Raw genomic sequence first — 16,830 nt, forward strand, 5'->3', positions numbered from 1 at the left:
TGGACTTCAAGCATCTTGCAGTGTGTGCCTCTCCATTCTTCCTCCAGAGTCTGGGTCCTTGTTTTCCAAATGAGATGCAAAAGTTGCTCTCATCAGAACAGAGGACTTTGGACCACTGAGCAAAAGACCAGGTCTGGTTTTCTTTAGCCCAGGTAAGATGCTTCTGACGTTATTTGTTGTTCAGGAGCGGCTTGACAAGAGGAATACCTCATCTGAAGCCCATGTCCAATATCCCTATGTGTGTGGATGCACTGACTACAGCCTCAGTCCACTCCTTGTGAAAGTCCCCAACACATTTGAATGGCCTTTTCCTGACAATCCTCTCCAGGCTTCGGTCATCCCTGCTGCTTGTGCACCTTTTTCTTCCACACTTTTCCCTTCCACATAACTTTCTATTGATGTGCTTTCATACCGCATTTTGGGAACATCCAACTTCCTTCGCAATTACCTTTTGAGGCTTTCCCTCCTTATGGAGGGTGTCAATGATGGTTTTCTGCACAACTGTCAGGTCAGCAGTCTTCCCCATGATTGTGATTCCTACTGAACCAGACTGAGAGACCATTTAAAGGCTCAGAAACCCGTTGCAGGTCTTATGGCTTACTTAGCTGATTAGAGTGGGACACTGTGAGCCTATAATATTGCACCTTTACACAATATTCTACTTTACTGAGATTGTGGATTTGGGGTTTTCATGAGCTGTAAGCCATAATCATCGCACTTATGACAAATCACGGCTTCAACTATCTTGCTTTGCATGTAATGTGTCTCTCATATATTAGTTTCCCTTTTTACGTTGCATTTCTGAAATAAATGAACTTTTGCGCGATATTCTAATTTTTTGAGTATAACCTGTAAGTATCTATACACTGAAAAACATGTCGCTATGTATAGTAATCCTGAGTATCTATACACTGCTAATAACCATGTCGCTCTGTATAATAATACTGAGTATCTATACGCTGATAATAAACATGTCGCTCTGTACAATAATACTGAGTATCTATACGCTGATAATAAACATGTCGCTCTGTATAGTAATCCTGAGTATCTATACATTGATAATAACAATGTCGCTCTGTATAATAATACTGAGTATGTATACACTGCTAATAAATATGTCGCTCTGTATAATAATACTGAGTATCTATACACTGATAATAAACATGTTGCTCTGTATAATAATACTGAGTATCTATACACTGATAATAAACATGTCGCTCTGTATAATACTGAGTATCTATACGCTGATGATAAACATGTAGCTCTGTATAATAGTAATGAGTATCTATACGCTGATAATAAACATGTCGCTCTGTATAATAATACTGAGTATCTATACGCTGATAATAAACTTGCTGCTCTATATAATAATACTGAGTATCTATACGCTGATAATAAACATGTCGCTCTGTATAATAATCCTGAGTATCTATACGCTGATAATAAACATGTCGCTCTGTATAATAATACTGAGTATCTATACGCTGATAATAAACATGTCGCTCTGTATAATAATACTGAGTATCTATACGCTGATAATAAACATGTCGCTGTATAATAATACTGAGTATCTATACGCTGATAATAAACATGTCGCTCTGTATAATAATACTGAGTATCTATACGCTGATAATAAACATGTCGCTCTGTATAATAATACTGAGTATCTATACGCTGATAATAAACCTGTCGCTCTGTATAATAATACTGAGTATCTATACAGTGATAATAAACATGTCGCTCTGTATAATAATACTGAGTATCTATACACTGATAATAAACATGTCGCTCTGTATAATGACACCGAGTACCTGTTATGTTTGATGATAGCTGACTTACAATAACATACCGTCTATTAATCAGCCAGGATTTATTGATCACAAGTCACATATTATGTTCGATCCCTTTGTTGATATACACATTCCTGCTGTAACATACACCCAACATGGCCGAACTCCATACACACACTGGGAAGAGAGAGCAAATCTAGGGGGTGTATCAAACCCAGCATGCCTTGCACACTTACTACAGGAGCTGGTTAGGGAAAAACTGTGCATTGTGCAAAGCTCCCCTAGAGGGGACTGCTGGTATACAACAAAGTATCCACATAATAATGAAGTCACTAGTCTGTATAATAATACTGAGTATCTATACGCTGATAATAAACATGTCGCTCTGTATAATAATCCTGAGTATCTATACGCTGATAATAAACATGTCGCTCTGTATAATAATACTGAGTATCTATACACTGATAATAAACATGTCGCTCTGTATAATAATACTGAGTATCTATACACTGATACTAAACATGTCGATCTGTATAATAATACTAAGTATCTATACGCTGAAAATTAACATGTCGCTCTGTATAATAATACTGAGTATCTATACGCTGATAATAAACATGTTGCTCTGTATAGAAATACCGAGTATCTATACGCTGATAATAAACATGTCGCTCTGTATAATAATACTGAGTATCTATACGCTGATAATAAACATGTCACTCTGTATAATAATACAGAGTATCTATACGCTGATAATAAACATGTCGCTCTGTATAATACGGAGTATCTATACGCTGATAATAAACATGTCGCTCTGTATAATGATACCAAGTATCTATACACTGATAATAAACATGTCGCTCTGTATAATAATACTGAGTATCTATACGCTGATAATAAACATGTTGCTCTGTATAATAATACTGAGTATCTATACACTGATAATAAACATGTCGCTCTGTATAATAATACTGAGTATCTATACGCTGATAATAAACATGTCGCTCTATATAATAATACTGAGTATCTATACACTGATAATAAACATGTCGCTCTGTATAATAATCCTGAGTATCTATACACTGATAATAAACATGTCGCTCTGTATAATAATACTGAGTATCTATATGCTGATAATAAACATGTTGCTCTGTATAATAATACTGAGTATCTATACGCTAAAAAATAAACATGTTGCTCTGTATAATAATACTGAGTATCTATACGCTGATAATAAACATGTCGCTCTGTATAATAATCCTGAGTATCTATACGCTGATAATAAACATGTCGCTCTGTATAATAATACTGAGTATCTATACACTGATAATAAACATGTCGCTCTGTATAATAATACTGAGTATCTATATGCTGATAATAAACATGTCGCTCTGTATAATAATACTGAGTATCTATATGCTGATAATAAACATGTTGCTCTGTATAATAATACTGAGTATCTATACGCTGATAATAAACATGTTGCTCTGTATATTAATACTGAGTATCTATACACTGATAATAAACATGTCACTCTGTATAATGATACCGAATATCTATACACTGATAATAAGCTTGTCGCTCTGTATAATAATACTGAGTATCTATACGCTGATAATAAACATGTCGCTCTGTATAATAATACTGAGTATCTATACACTGATACTAAACATGTCGATCTGTATAATAATACTAAGTATCTATACGCTGATAATTAACATGTCGCTCTGTATAATAATACTGAGTATCTATACGCTGATAATAAACATGTTGCTCTGTATAGAAATACCGAGTATCTATACGCTGATAATAAACATGTCGCTCTGTATAATAATACTGAGTATCTATACGCTGATAATAAACATGTCACTCTGTATAATAATACAGAGTATCTATACGCTGATAATAAACATGTCGCTCTGTATAATACGGAGTATCTATACGCTGATAATAAACATGTCGCTCTGTATAATGATACCAAGTATCTATACACTGATAATAAACATGTCGCTCTGTATAATAATGCTGAGTATCTATACGCTGATAATAAACATGTCGCTCTGTATAATAATACGGAGTATCTATACGCTGATAATAAACATGTCGCTCTGTATAATGATACAGAGTATCTATACGCTGATAATAAACATGTCGCTCTGTGTAGTAATACTGAGTATCTATACACTGATAATAAACATGTCGCTCTGTATAATAATACAGAGTTTCTATACACTGATAATAAACATGTCGCTCTGTATAATAATACTGAGTATCTATACACTGATAATAAACATGTCGCTCTGTATAATAATACTGAGTATCTATACACTGATAATAAACATGTGTCTCTCTATAATAATACGGAGTATCTATAAACTGATAATAAACATGCTGCTCTGTATAATAATAATACGGAGTATCTATACGCTGATAATAAACACTCTCTGTTCTCTGCAAAAGATGCTCTCTGGACTAGGTGAGGTCTACCCACTGTAAGCTGGATCCTGGTCTTGGGTCCCGGGTAGGTGGAGGACGGCGAGACCTCAACCAAGCTGCGGCGGTTCGTGGGGTTTACAGTAATTATGGTGTTCCAGTGCAGTGCTTATGGTGCTCGCAAGTACTAGGATGCAGAGAATTTCGGAGGTATCCGGTCGGGGTGCCAGGCGGTCCGTCACACTGAGTATCTATATGCTGATAATAAACATGTTGCTCTGTATAATAATACTGAGTATCGATTAGGGTTGCCACCTTCCTTGGGAAAAAACACCGGCCATACTAATTTTCAAAATTAATTATGCATGCGTCACATCACAGGTTGTTAATCACAAGGACTGACATAAGAGAAAATGCTGTAAAATCACCAAAAAACTACTTACTGTTTGATTCTCCTGCCACTGTTTCCCTGTCTTAAAGTGTCTCCCTGTCTCTCAGTGTCCCTTAGTCTCCCAGTGTTTCCATTTCTCTGTGTCCATTAGTTTCTCAATGTATCTCATTGTTCCTTATTGTCTCAGTGTCTCCATGTCTCTCCCAGAGTCTCCATTAGTGATGTACCGAACGGTTCGCTGGCGAACATAGCGTGTTCGCGTTTGCCACAGCGGGCGAACATATGCGCGGTTCGATCCGCCCCTATTCGTCATCATTGAGTAAACTTTGACCCTGTGCCTCACAGTCAGCATACACATTCCAGCCAATCAGCAGCACACCCTCCCTAGCAGACCCTCCCACCTACTGGACAGCATCCATTTTAGATTCATTCTGAAGCTGCATTCTTAGTGAGAGGAGGGAAAGTGTAGCTGCTGTTGATTTGATAGGGAAATGGATAGCTAGGATAGTATATTCAGTGTCCACTACAGTCCTGAAGGACTCATCTGATCTCTGCTGTAAGGACAGCACCCCAAAAAGCCCGTTTTAGGGCTAGAACATCAGTCTGTTTTTTTTGGGGGGGGGGGTTTTCTGTGTAATCTAATTGCAGTTGCCTGCCTGCCAGCTTCTGTGTCAGGCTCATAGTGGATAATGTGCCCACTTGCCCAGTGCCACCACTCATATCTGGTGTCACAATAGCTTGCACTTAAAAACATTTTTTTTTTCACTGTAATAGATTGAATAGCAGTTAGTTGTCTGCAAGCGTCTGTGTGTCAGGCCTACAGCATGTACTCTGCCAACCTCTGCCAGTTCACAGTGCCACTCATATCTGGAGTCACAATAGCTTGCATTTAAAAACAAAAAAAGTTTTTTCACTGTTATAGATTGAATAGCAGTTAATTGTCTTCAAGCGGGTGTCAGGCCTACAGCGTGTACTCTGCCAACCTCTGCCAGTGCACATTGCCACACATATCTGGTGTCACAATAGCGTGCATTTAAAAACAAAAAAAACTTTTTGACTGTAATCTAATAGCAGTCAGTGTCCTTCAAGCGGGTGTCAGGCCTACAGCGTGTACTCTGCCAACCTCTGCCAGTGCACATTGCCAGTCATATCTGGTGTCGAGTGATGTCGCGAACCCGAAATTTTCGGTTCGCGAATGGCGAACCCGAACTTCCTCAAATGTTCGCGAACCGGCGAACCGGGCGAACCGCCATTGACTTAAATGGGCAGGCGAATTTTGGGCAGGGACTCTTTCTGGCCACAAAAGTGATGGAAAAGTTGTTTCAAGGGGACTAACACCTGGACTGTGGCATGCTGGAGGGGGATCCATGGCAAAACTCCCATGGAAAATTACACAGTTGATGCAGAGTCTGGTTTTAATCCATAAAGGGCAGAAATCACCTAACATTCCTAAATCGCAATGAATATGGATTGACACCTGACATATGACATATTGACACCTTGACATATGGATTGACACCTGTCCTCAGAGCCCCTGATGCACACGGACACATAGCAGAATAGGGAATGTTCCCCTTACATAGGGTCACTTGGCAGGTATGGATTGACACCGGTCCTCAAAGCCCCTGATACACACTGACACAGAGCAGAATAGGGACTGTCCCCCTACATAGGGTCACTTGGCAGATATGGCGTGGTCGTGGGAGGAGGATGACTTTCACCTCTTCCCCTGTTAGATTCCCGTTGTGCTGTGACATCACCCTTATACGCTGTGTAAAGCATACTTTTTAATTTATTTAGCAAATGCTGCATCCTTTCCGACTTGTAATTCGGTAACATTTCCACCACTGTCTGCTTATACCGGGGGTCTAGTAGCGTGGACACCCAGAACAGGTCGTTCTCCTTCAGCCTTTTTATACAAGGGTCCCTCAACAGGCACGACAGCATGAAAGACCCCATTTGCACAAGGTTGGATGCCGAGCTACTCATTTCCCGTTCCTCCTGCTCACACAGAGCAGAATAGAGACTGTTCCCCCTACATAGGGTCACTTGACAGATATGGATTGACACCTGTCCTAAGGATCCCTGATACACACTGACACAGAGCAGAATAGGGACTGTTCCCCCTACATAGGGTCACTTGGCAGATATGGATTGACACCTGTCCTTAGGGACCCTGATACACACTGGCACAGAGCAGAATAGAGACTGTTCCCCCTACATAGGGTCACTTGGCAGATATGGATTGACACCTATCCTAAGGATCCCTGATAACACTGACACAGAGCAGAATAGGGACTGTTCCCCCTACATAGGGTCACTTGGCAGATATGGATTGACACCTGTCCTTAGGGACCCTGATACACACTGACACAGAGCAGAATAGAGTCTGTTCCCCCTACATAGGGTCACTTGGTAGATATGGCGTGGTCATGGGAGGAGGAGGAGGATGACTTCCACCTCTCCCCCTGTTAGATTCCCGTTGTGCTGTGACATCACCCTAATACGCTGTGTAAAGCATACTTTTTAATTTATTTTGCAAATGCTGCATCCTTTCCGACTTGTTGAAATTCGGTAACATTTCCGCCACTTTCTGCTTATACCGGGGTCTAGTAGCGTGGACACCCAGTACAGGTCGTTCTCCTTCAGCCTTTTTATACGAGGGTCCCTCAACAGGCAGGACAGCATGAAAGACCCCATTTGCACAAGGTTGGATGCCGAGCTACTCATTTCCCGTTCCTCCTCCTCACTGATGTCATTGAAGGTATGTTCTTCCCCCCAGCCACGTACAACACCACGGGTACCAGATAGGTGACAACGAGCACCCTGGGATGCCTGTTGTGTTTGGTCTTGCTCCTCCTCCTCCTCCTCAAAGCTACAATCCTCCTCTGACTCCTCTTCCTCACAATCCTCTTCCAGCCTGATCCAGCACTCTTCGCAGGGCACGCTCCATGAAGAAAACAAATGGTATGATGTCGCTGATGGTGCCTTCGTTGCGACTGACTAGGTTTGTCACCTCCTCAAAAGGACGCATGAGCCTACAGGCATTGCGCATGAGCGTCCAGTAACGTGGCAAAAAAATTCCCAGCTCCCCAGAGGCTGTCCTAGCACCCCGGTCATACAAATATTCATTAACAGTTTTTTCTTGTTGGAGCAGGCGGTCGAACATTAGGAGTGTTGAATTCCAATGTGTAGGGCTGTCGCAAATCAAGCGCCTCACTGGCATGTTGTTTCGCCGCTGGATATCGGCAAAGTGAGCCATGGCCGTGTAGGAACGCCTGAAATGGCCACACACCTTCCTGGCCTGCTTCAGGACGTCCTGTAAGCCTGTGTACTTATGCACAAAGCGTTGTACGATCAGATTACACACATGTGCCATGCACGGCACATGTGTCAACTTGCCCAACTTCAATGCCGCTATCAAATTTTTTCCGTTGTCACACACCACTTTGCCGATATCCAGTTGCTGCGGAGTCAGCCACTTTTCCACCTGTGCGTTCAGGGCGGACAGGAGTGCTTGTCCGGTGTGACTCTCTGCTTTCAAGCAAGTCAAACCCAAGACGGCGTGACACTGCCGTATCCGGGATGTGGAATAGTACCTGGGGAGCTGGGGGGGTGCCGTTGATGTGGAGCAAGAAGCAGCGGCACAAGAGGACTCAGCCGAGGAGGTTATGGAAGAGGATGGAGTAGGAGGAGTAGAGGAGGTGGCAGCAGGACTGCCTGCAATTCGTGGCGGTGTCACCAACTCCTCTGCAATGCCACGCATTCCTTGCTTGTCAGCCGTCAGCAGGTTTACCCAATGCGCAGTGTAGGTGATATACCTGCCCTGACCATGCTTTGCAGACCAGGTATCAGTGGTCAGATGGACCCTTGCCCCAACACTGTGTGCCAGACATGCCATGACTTCCTTTTGCACAATTGAGTACAAGTTGGGGATTGCCTTTTTTGAAAATAAATTCCGGCCGGGTACCTTCCACTGTGGTGTCCCAATAGCTACAAATTTTTTGAACGCCTCAGACTCAACCAGATTGTATGGTAAAAGCTGGCGGGCTAATAGTTCGGACAAGCCAGCTGTCAGACGCTGGGCAAGGGGGTGACTTGGTGACATTGGCTTCTTACGCTCAAACATGTCCTGGACAGACACATGACTGTGGGCAGATGAGCGGGAACTGCTCAAGGCGGGAGACGGAGTGGCGGATGGTTGAGAGGGGGCAAGAAGGACAGCAGTGGTTGACGTGGCTGAAGATGCTGGACCAGGAGGAGGATGGCGGCTTAGAGTAGGCGTGCTGCTTGTACTCATGTGTTGATCCCATAGGCGTTTGTGATGTGAGATCATGTGCCTACGCAAAGCAGTTGTACCTAGGTGGGTGTTGGACCTCCCACGACTCAGTTTCCTTTGGCACAGGTTGCAAATGGCATTGCTGTTGTCAGAGGCAGACACACAAAAAAATGCCACACTGCTGAGCTCTGCAATGACGGCATTCTGGTGGTGGACACAGCATGCGTTGATTGGCGTGCTGTCGGGCTGACCCCGGGTGCCGATGCATGCTGTCTGACTGTGCCACTAGTTCCTTGCGACGACCCCCCCCTGCTTCCAACTCGTCTCCTCCTCCTCCTCTCTGTCTCCCCATCTGAACTTTCGCCCTGTTCTTCTTCTTGCCGAGCGGGCACCCACGTGACATCCATGGACGCATCGTCATCATCAACCGCTTCGCTTGTATCTGACAACTCAGAAAAGGAAGCAGCAGCGGGTACAACATCATCATCATCACACCGTACCTCCATGTGTTTAATGCTGCCTGCCTGAGACATATCCCTGTTATCTACATCCTCTAGCAATAATGGTTGCGCATCACTCATTTCTTCAAACGGGTGTGTGAATAACTCCTCTGACATACCAAATAAAGCGGCTGTGGTGCTAGTTTTGGTGGTGGCGGCAGGCGGGTGAGTGCTATCTTGAGAGGTGCCTGAAGCTAAGCTGGAGGAGGATGGTGCGTCAAGGTTCCGAGCGGAGGCTGTACAAGATTGGGTGTCCTGTGTTAGCCAGTCAACTATGTCCTCAGAACTTTTCAAGTTCAGGGTACGTGGCTTCTGAAAACTGGGCATTATTCTAGGGCAAAAGGGAATCACAGCACCACGACCACGACGGCCCCTGCGGGGTGGCCTGCCTCTGCCTGTCATTTTTTTGGGGATTAGTGGTACTATGCGTGCAAGCTACTGTGAGACCAGATATGATTGGCAATGTGAACTGTAACAGATCTGCAGAGCACACACTGTAGGCCTGAGACACCCGCTTGAAGACAAGTAACTGCTATTCAAACTATAACAGTAAAAAATAAATTTTGGTTTTAAAAGCACGCTATAGAGACACCAGATATGATTGGCAATGTGCACTGGAACAGTTCTGCAGAGCACACGCTGAAGGAAGGACTGACAGAGCCGCTTGAAGACAAGTAACTGCTATTCAATCTATAACAGTGAAAAACTAATTTTGGTTTTAAAAGCACGCTATAGAGACACCAAATATGATTGGCAACTGTCAAAGCACGCTGGAACAGGTCTACAGAGCACACGCTGAAGTAGGCCTGACACCCAGACGCTTGCAGACAACTAACTGATCTTCTATTACAGTGAAAAAAAATGATTTCTTTAAAATCTAAAGCTTAAGCTATTGTTAAAACAGATATGAGTGGTGGCACTGACTGTGCAAATGGGCAAGGCATCCAACCTGACACAGAAGCTGGCAGGCAGGCAACTGCTCTTCTATTACAGTGAAAAAATAATATTTATTTTAAATCTAAAGCTTAACCAATTGTTAAAACAGATATGAGTGGTGGCACTGGGCAAGTGGGCACAGTATCCAATGTGAACCTCACACAGAAGCTGGCAGGCAGGCAACTGCTCTTCTATTACAGTGAAAAATAAATATTTATTTTAAATCTAAAGCTTAACCAATTGTTAAAACAGATATGAGTGGTGGCACTGGGCAAGTAGGCACAGTATCCAATGTGAACCTCACACAGAAGCTGGCAGGCAGGCAGGCAACTGCTCTTCTATTACAGTGGAAACAAAATTTTGGTTGTAAAAGCACGCTATAGAGACACCAGATATGAGTGGCAACTGTCAAAGTACGCTGGCAGGGTTGTGCAGGGCACACGCTGAAGGAAGGCCTGACAGAGCCGCTTGAAGGACACTGACTGTCTGCTATTAGCTTACACTGGAAACCTTTTTTCTTTGTAAAAGCACGCTAAAGAGACACCAGATATGATTGGCAACTGTCAAAGCACGCTGGCACAGGTCTGCAGAGCACACGCTGAAGTAGGCCTGACACCCAGACGCTTGCAGACAACTAACTGATCTTCTATTACAGTGAAAAAAATTATTTCTTTAAAATCTAAAGCTTAAGCTATTGTTAAAACAGATATGAGTGGTGGCACTGACTGTGCAAATGGGCAAGGCATCCAACCTGACACAGAAGCTGGCAGGCAGGCAACTGCTCTTCTATTACAGTGAAAAAAAATTATTTATTGTAAATCTAAAGTTTAACCAATTGTTAAAACAGATATGAGTGGTGGCACTGGGCAAGTGGGCACAGTATCCAATGTGAACCTCACACAGAAGCTGGCAGGCAGGCAACTGCTCTTCTATTACAGTGAAAAAAAATATTTATTTTAAATGTAAAGCTTAACCAATTGTTAAAACAGATATGAGTGGTGGCACTGGGCAAGTAGGCACAGTATCCAATGTGAACCTCACACAGAAGCTGGCAGGCAGGCAACTGCTCTTCTATTACAGTGGAAACAAAATTTTGGTTGTAAAAGCACGCTATAGAGACACCAGATATGAGTGGCAACTGTCAAAGTACGCTGGCAGGGTTGTGCAGGGCACACGCTGAAGGAAGGCCTGACAGAGCCGCTTGAAGGACACTGACTGTCTGCTATTAGCTTACACTGGAAACCTTTTTTCTTTGTAAAAGCACGCTAAAGAGACACCAGATATGATTGGCAACTGTCAAAGCACGCTGGCACAGGTCTACAGAGCACACGCTGAAGTAGGCCTGACACCCAGACGCTTGCAGACAACTAACTGATCTTCTATTACAGTGAAAAAAAATGATTTCTTTAGAATCTAAAGCGTAAGCTATTGTTAAAACAGATATGAGTGGTTGCACAGACTGTGCAAATGGGCAAGGCATCCAACCTGACACAGAAGCTGGCAGGCAGGCAACTGCTCTTCTATTACAGTGAAAACAAATTATTTATTTTAAATCTAAAGCTTAACCAATTGTTAAAACAGATATGAGTGGTGGCACTGGGCAAGTGGGCACAGTATCCAATGTGAACCTCACACAGAAGCTGGCAGGCAGGCAACTGCTCTTCTATTACAGTGAAAAAAAAAATTATTTTAAATGTAAAGCTTAACCTATTGTTAAAACAGATATGAGTGGTGGCACTGGGCAAGTAGGCACAGTATCCAATGTGAACCTCACACAGAAGCTGGCAGGCAGGCCCCTGCAATTACATTACACAGGAAAAAAAAAAAAAGCAGCCTGATGTTATAGCCCTAAAAAGGGCTTTTTGGGGTGCTGTCCTTACAGCAGAGATCAGATGAGTCCTTCAGGATTGTAGTGGACACTGAATACCCTAGCCTAGCTATCAATTTCCCTATCTAATCAGCAGCAGCTAAACTTTCCCTCCTCTCACTAAGCATGCATCTTCCGAATGAATCGAAAATGGATGCTGGGAGGGAGGTTGGAGGGTGTGGAAGGGAGGGAGTGCTGCTGATTGGCTGGAATGTGTCTGCTGACCGAGAGGCACAGGGTCAAAGTTTGCCCAATGATGACGAATAGGGGGCGGATCGAACTGCACATGTGTCCGCCCGCCGCGGCGAACGCGAACACGCTAATTTCTCGCGGGAACTGTTCGCCGGCGGACAGTTCGGTACATCACTATTGATGACTGAATTTAGTAATGAAAGCAGGTGTCTGGTTAAACCTATCCATGGTCTTGATACTATTTCATAGGGTCTCTTCTCTTAGAATGGCTGGGGCTTTCTTCTTGGCTTCTATTAGTAATGTTGTAGGATAGCCTTTCTCCCTGAATCTCTGTTGCATCTCCTTCATTTGTTCCTCACAGTCTTCCATTTTTGAACAATTTCGTCGAATCCTCCTAAATTGATTGTGCGGTATATTCTTGAGCCAAGTATGTTTGTGGTGACTATTAAAAGGAATAAAACTGTTACAATCAACATTTTTCTTAAAAGTTTTGGTGTGCAGTCTTCCTTCTTCAATGTAGATGTTAAAATCTAAAAATTCAATCTGATGTTGGGAATAATTAAAAGTAAACTTAAGATGGTACGGATTGTTATTGAGGTAGATTTTAAATTGTTCTAGGGATTCCAAGTCCTCTTTCCAGATGAAAAAACAGTCATCTATGTACCTTCGCCATAGGGACAGATTCGCGCCAAATGGTCAATGGTCCCATATATACTCTTCTTCACTCTTAACTTCACTAGACGAGACTGGTCTAATATTAACAGTTTAAGGACAGACCGTTCAATTGTGATCAAACCAGCTGATAAGGGGGGTGCCCTAGTAATTATGGATCGGGCATATTACATTAAGAAATAGAGACCCAGCTGAGGGACGATACAAATTATCTGCCCATTTCACAAGATCCAACAAATACATTGAAAAATACATTGGAGACACTTAATAAGTGGCCCTTAGCAAAAGGGATTATTTCAGAAGGTGAATATAAGTATATGAATATAAAACATGCTCGGATACCCGTGTTCTATACTCTTCCTAAAATCCATAAAAATCCATTATTCCCCCCAGGTAGGTCCATTGTAAGTGGTACCGGTTCTATTTTACAACGCCCAGCAGAAGTCCTGGATAAATTTCTCATTAGATATGTGCCCCCACAAAAGTCTTACATTAAGGACACAACAACCTTTTTGAAGTTATTAGAGAGTATACATATTGTGGCGAAACCGACCTCGCCACGTGTCCTTAGAGGGGGCTGCTTGCCCGCCTCTTGCCTTTGGACTATGGACCCGACTTTATGTGAATGTGTTAACCCAGATAGCTATGCCATGGAGCCCATTTGTGTAGTTAAAGACTTCGGCTCCATGGCAATTGAACTGTGTGAATAGGATCTGAGCGCTATTCGGTAGTTTTGTGCGCTCAGATCCCAGCTATCTGGGGATATGTGACATGTCTGTGTTTTATGTATAAAATGTGACTTTGTGTATTTTATAGTATTTTAATGCTTTGTGCTCACCATGTGCATAATGGAGTCTTGTCTCTCTCCTGGGAAATAATTGAATTACTTCTCAATTATCTCCAGGATAGAAAACTCTGAAACTGGTCTGGGCCGGAAAGCCATGCTGGCCGGGGTTTTTAAAAGATACTTTACTAACTTTTGAACCCCTGGTCTGATTCATGACATTTTTTAATATTGTGAATATATTAATATTAATGATTGTGAATATGTAATTTTTATGTGAATGTGATGTATGGTTTTAGAGTTATGAAAGTTGGTTAAAAAGTATGTTTTAAACTGTATGTCTAATTGGATTACCTCTCAGGCTAAGGGGAGGGAATCTGTGGGATGTAACCATTGTGTGATTGGTGTATTGTAAATCCCTCCCTTACATGGGAGAATCCTTTAGAAGACAGTGTGTGAATAAATCTTGAGTTCCTGTTTTAACCCTGAAAGTGAAGTGTCGTCTCATTCTTGGGGGAGGATTTATTGCATGCTGTTTCAGTTTGACTGCTAGGAGTGCAAACCTATTCGTATGGGACCTATTCAACTGTCTACAGCATTCAGAGGCTTGAGAGGATTTATATGCTTCTCAGATTCGGTGATTGTGGTGTCTGCCAGAGTGCTTGGAGTCCTCAGAAAACGCTAGGAGCATCCTTTAACGGAGGTACCCAGTCGGGGTGCCAGGCGATCCGTTACAAATATACCAGCAGGTGAATTTTGGTTAGTGACTATGGACGTTCAGGCACTATATACCTCGATAGATCACCAGAAAGGACTAGACGATGTGGACTGGACACTTGATAGGGACCCTAACCTTGCACGCCAGAGGGACACTAGAAAATATATAATTGATCTTTTGAGATTTATTCTCACGGAGAATTATTTTCTCTTTGGGGATATATATTATAAACAAATTAAAGGTACAGCAATGGGCTCTAATGTCGCCCCAACATACGCTAATATCTACATGAACCAGTTGGAAGAAACATGTATCTATAATCATCCCCTCTACGCCAAATGTTTGGTGTGGAGGCGGTATATCGATGATGTGTTTGTATGTTGGGGTGGCAATAGAGCCTAATTACAAGAGTTTTTTAATTCATTGAATGAACAAGATTCTAATATCAAATTTACTATGTATTGTGGCAAGGTAACGGTTCCATTCTTGGATGTCCAGGTACAAAGAGTAGATGATAATTTACATAGCAATCTTTACACTAAACCGACTGATTGGAACAATCTACTCCTGTCCGAGAGTTATCATCCTACCCATTGAAAGAACGGGTTGCCATATAGTCAACTATTGAGAGTCAGGAGGATTATTTCCCAAGAAGAAAAAGTTGTGTCAGGGATAGATTTTATGTCTCAGAAATTTATGGAGAGGGGTTATCCCACACAAATTATTCAGACCCAAAGGGATAAGGTTCAAGGCTTAACTCGTCAGGAAGCCCTGTATGGCTCCCCAAGAGATAAAAAAATGGATAGAATAGCATTTATATCCCCATACACTCCACTTAACAAACAGATACATAGAATTATAATGAAACATTGGCAACTCTTTGCAGGAGATACTCAATTGCCTTTGGAGTTTCAGAACCCGCCGCTTTTTTCATATCAAAGGGCATCCAACTTGAAAGATTTATTAGTTAAATCGGATATTGGCAGTTCTAAGAGGCAGATTTCATTTTTTTCAGAACCTAAGAAGGGCACTTTTCCTTGTCTAGGTTGCTCACACTGTAGTATTGTGATAAAGGGGGAATATTTTGTCCATCCTCGATCCGGCAATAAATTGCATGTGAATGGGTTTTATACCTGCAATACTGATTTTGTGGTGTATATCCTAAAATGTCCGTGTGGGTATGTTTATGTGGGGGAGACCATCCGTCCCATTAAAGAGCGAATAGGGGAGCACAAGAGGAGTATCAGGACAGCTTTACAGCGAGGAACTAGTGAAGCGCCGGTGGCCAGACACTTTAAGACTTACGGACATGGAGTTAACCAACTGAGATTTCAAGTTATTGATAGAGTACCCCCTTTGAGGAGAGGGGGTGATAGACAGAGACTCTTCCTTCAGAGGGAAACCAAGTGGATCAGTGTCCTAGAAACACTGTCACCCTCAGGACTCAATGAGGATTACGATTTGAAATACTTTTTATGATGTTAGGTTCTATACTTGTTGGTCTCAACATTAGGTTATACTCCTGTGTAAGTTAAGCTGATTTGTATCTTGTGCTCCCTACAGTGCTTCCAGTAGACCATCATTGGTCCGGTTCTCTCTTGCGGCAAAAATTCAACCTTTATAGGTCCGCTACCTGGCAGTTTCGACGCAGGGTCCCTCACATGGAATATCCAGGGACATTAGGGGACATTACATTATTGGTGAGCTATATTTCTATATTAATGTTGGTAAACAATTTATTCAAATTATAGTCTTGGTATTTGTTTCATGGTGTAGAGAATTTTTTTTTTCATTTTTTCTTTTTCTTTTTAATTTTTCCTTTTTTATTGATTTCCTCTACTCCTTCTACAGGTGAGTAACCGGACATCTTGTATGTGGACAATATTGGGGACAATTTGGGGCATACTTTCACCTCTGACACCAGTTAACAGTACAGAGTAGGTATACTGTAAAATAACAACCTTTTGGTTTTATTTCAATATTATTAACAGTCGGTCAATATAGGACGGGTAAATGCTTTATGGATTACTTTCCATCCAGTTTAGGCTTAGGGATCAGTTTGAGTGACTGATCTGTGAATATAATTTCTTATCCAGTATATTCTTGAATTTGGTGATAGAGACAAGAATATTATTTATACCTTTATATTTATATATAAATGTAAAGCAGGATGAATGAGCATTGGTCCATCAGATATGCATTTACAAGACCATTATTCTTCGTTTTCATTAAGGGACTTTATATGTGCAATTTGACCACCTTTTATTG

General features: G+C 42.1%; 2 protein-coding genes across 3 annotated transcripts in view; both read right to left on the bottom strand.

Moving 5' to 3' along the window:
• Positions 1-1,953, bottom strand: part of LOC134568458 (oocyte zinc finger protein XlCOF7.1-like) — a 724,127-nt gene extending 722,174 nt beyond the window's left edge. The window contains exon 1 of one of the 2 annotated variants that reach the window (XM_063427061.1): positions 1,850-1,953. The gene's annotated coding sequence lies outside the window, so the exon portion shown is untranslated. Of the gene's footprint in view, positions 1-1,811 lie in introns of both variants that reach the window. The other variant, XM_063427062.1, reaches the window with a different exon arrangement.
• LOC134569296 (zinc finger protein 850-like) overlaps positions 1-16,830 on the bottom strand; it is a 349,196-nt gene that overhangs the window by 30,266 nt on the left and 302,100 nt on the right. The window lies entirely within an intron of this gene.

This window comes from Pelobates fuscus, chromosome 7 (assembly GCF_036172605.1).
Source record: "Pelobates fuscus isolate aPelFus1 chromosome 7, aPelFus1.pri, whole genome shotgun sequence".
Lineage (NCBI taxonomy): Eukaryota > Metazoa > Chordata > Amphibia > Anura > Pelobatidae > Pelobates > Pelobates fuscus.